The sequence below is a fragment of the Pinus tabuliformis genome, chromosome 6, assembly GCF_031772625.1.
Source record: "Pinus tabuliformis cultivar Carrire ecotype Pingquan chromosome 6, CPIR1, whole genome shotgun sequence".
Classification (NCBI taxonomy): Eukaryota; Viridiplantae; Streptophyta; class Pinopsida; order Pinales; family Pinaceae; genus Pinus; species Pinus tabuliformis.
In genome coordinates this window covers 350,640,132-350,643,469 of record NC_142292.1, presented here as the reverse complement: position 1 = coordinate 350,643,469, position 3,338 = coordinate 350,640,132, and positions in this window count along the sequence as shown.

Genomic DNA, 3,338 nt, shown 5'->3' with positions numbered 1-3,338 from the left:
TTTCCTTCGACATCAGAAGTTAGTCTACCACCAGTGGAAGTTCCTGTAGAATCGCTAGGTGATATTTTGGATAGACTCAAAATGTCTGAACAACCGTCAACATCTAGGACTGTGTCGACTGACACAGCGACAGCAGAACTCCCTGCCGTCACTCTGACAATGTTTGTCGGCGTACCATATGTCCCGACTAGCTCACAACCGCTAGAAGGAGTCCATCCAGGGGCTATTTCGATAGTATGGTCCGTTCCTGTTTGTTCCTCCGGAATAATATCCGGCAACTCTTATGTTGAGACTCGCCAAATTGATCCATTTGGAGGTCAATTTGGGCAATCTAGTCCCCAAGCGCAAACAATCCCCTTGAGTTCCGGATTACCGTCGTATGGGGGGCAGTATGCCCTTTCATTACCCCCTCCGGGAGGATATCCATACGGGAGTTCACAATAGTATTCAGGTTATACTGGAGTTACATCAAGTGGTTGGGTACCTATACTACCCCAACAACCAAGAATTGTGTATTATATGCAACAATGTGTACCTATGTCGAACATCCCGACTACACCAGCTATTGTCACAGTGTCACAAGTTCAAACGCTGCCTGTTGTATGTCAACCTCAGATTTCTCAGGTTGTAATGCAACAACCCCTTGACCCTGTGACTCGACCACAATCGCCAACTAGTGGGACGAAACAGGTCCAGACAGGTACAATTACCCCACACCTTGGTCTAACGGTTAGTATAGCGCAACAGAACATGGCTTCACAACCGTGGCTGGTGCAATACCAACAACCACAATTCCAACAAGTATACCAAGGTTCTGAGCAGCAGATCTTTGCGAACAGTGGACAGCCGTACATTCAAAACGGTCAAAATCAACCATTTTACAATGGTCATGTCCACCAACCATATCAATCATACTAGCATCAACTGCATTATGTTGGTATGCAAAGGCCAACTGCTCAGGCAATTCCATCATATCCTGGGTATGCTTCACCTAACCTGAATCAACAGTTACCATTCGTGGCAACTTTAGAGTTACCTGATTTACACCGATTAACAAATGATCCAATTGCTTACGCCCCTTGGTGGCCAGCGATCCCTCATAAACTTCCATCAAATATTCCTAAATTTAATGGAAATCCAGGTGAAGATCCATCGAATCACGTAATGACATTTCATCTATGGTGTTCATCAAACACCCTAAACAATGATTCGATTAGGCTTCACCTTTTTCAGAGGACGTTAACTGGTCCGGCAGCAAAATGGTATATCGAATTGCCTAGAGCTTCATTCCACAACTTCAGTACCCTAGCCACAACCTTTTAAACCCATTTTCAGTTACCGATAAGGTATGAAACGGGAACCGAACTTCTTACCAACTTCAAACAAACGACGGCCACTCACATATCTGATCATATACATGAATGGCGACGTCGTCGTAGAATGGTGAAAACGTATGTTCCCGATCAGCTTTAGCTGAATGGTTTATTAAGTCATTACTGCCTTCCATCACGGAAGATGTGGCAAAAGGGGGAGTCGTCACAGAAGAGAAAGTTATCGCTCGTGCGCAATATTTGGACTTGATTTACACTCAGTGCGGCACGCTCTACAATAAAATACCTGACGCCCCTAGACCGGAATTCTCAGTTCCTCCTCCTCCTAAATCAAACAATGACTCTCATGCCATCGATGGCGTGATTGGCACGACAGACACGAAATCGACAAAGGCTACATCTAAAAAGGCCTGTAAGATTTCTAGTCAAAATGCAAATGAGGAACTTCTTGCCTCGGAAGTAAATGCCGTGTCGACTGACAAGGGCAAACAACTGAAGCAACCAGGGGCCAAGAAGAAAAAGGAAGCAGGATGAGTCATCTCCTGAAAAGCCTTCTACAAACCCTTCTGGGCAAAGGAAACCCCCTGCGGGGTGTCATATATGCGACGAGGATCATCGGACGAGAGATTGTCCACATAAAGCTGAAGTTAAGAAACTCTTTAAGAGTTCAAAAACCTCAGCAATACTGACTGGTCCATTTCCAAGCCCAGGAAGCAAACTGGTTTCTAATCAAAATGCTTCCCGATCCCAAGTGCTTATGTTGTCTATCTCAAAGCAGCAAAATGATGCTTTGGCAAGGAATAAAGATTACGGGAATCCACAGGTGTCGAATAACAAGGCTAATGAACAACCTAGTAGTTTGACAACAAATTTGACCAAAGTTGTGCCACCCATCATTCCTGAACAAATGATAAAGTCGCCAAAGGGAGTAGTGCACAAATTGACATTTAATCCTCGTGCAAAAATAGCACAGAATTATAATATAATAGAGGACCTGGCCCAATCTCCGTCCGCTATGTCGACACTTGAGGTACTGCAAAATTGCCTCTCCCAAGAGCAAGCTTTATTATCAGCAATAGGTGGGATTGACCCAATGGATTCCAATCTTGTGGCCTTTAATCATAAAGGATATGACCCTCAGTTACCAGCTCAACTAGCTTTCCTTATTCAAGTGAAAGCCCTCGACAAAACTGTTCATCAAACAATTATTGATGAGGGGGCATCTACATGTATTATGTCGATGAGTTGCTGGAAAACTTTAGGATCTCCAACCTTGTCACGGTCTGCGACAACGTTAAAATCATTCGACGGAAGGACATATACCCCATATGGTATCCTAAATAACTTGAAAGTTGAACTAGGAGGGAAAACAGTAGAAATAGATGTTGAAGTCATAGATGGGAATCTTGACTACAACATCCTACTAGGAAGACCATGGATATATGCCATGGCAGCTGTTGTGTCGACCTATTTCAGAAAGATTGCATTTCCCTTTCGAGGAGGGATTACAATCGTCGATCAGCAAAACTTCCTCCCCAATGGTTCTCAAGTTACTGGAAGCATTCCAATGATCCATGGAAGCAATCATTCGCTCCAAAATATCGGAGTAGGTCTCCTAAAAGACCCTGCCTTAATGGGTACTTTTGCCCTACCGCCTCCGAGTAATCTGGCGGAAGTGGCCACAGTGGAATATGAAACCTTCTATATCTAATGGATCTGGACTCCGAGGACGGTTCTTATGTCGTGTCAACCTCGTTAAAAAATGAAACAAGGAGTCATGAGGATAGTTCTTTTACTGTGTCAACCTCATTAAAAAATGAAACAAATCCCCTTTCTCAAAGGTAAACCTTCATTCCAATCACCAAGTTGAATGCAATGAAGCTTGGGGGGCATGCACCTTGATTTGCGTTATTATGCTGGGGGCATGCAAACTTATCACGAGCAGTGTTACTGTAGGGTTCAAGCTCGTTAAAAAATAAACCCACCATGAGCAGTGTTACCGCAGGG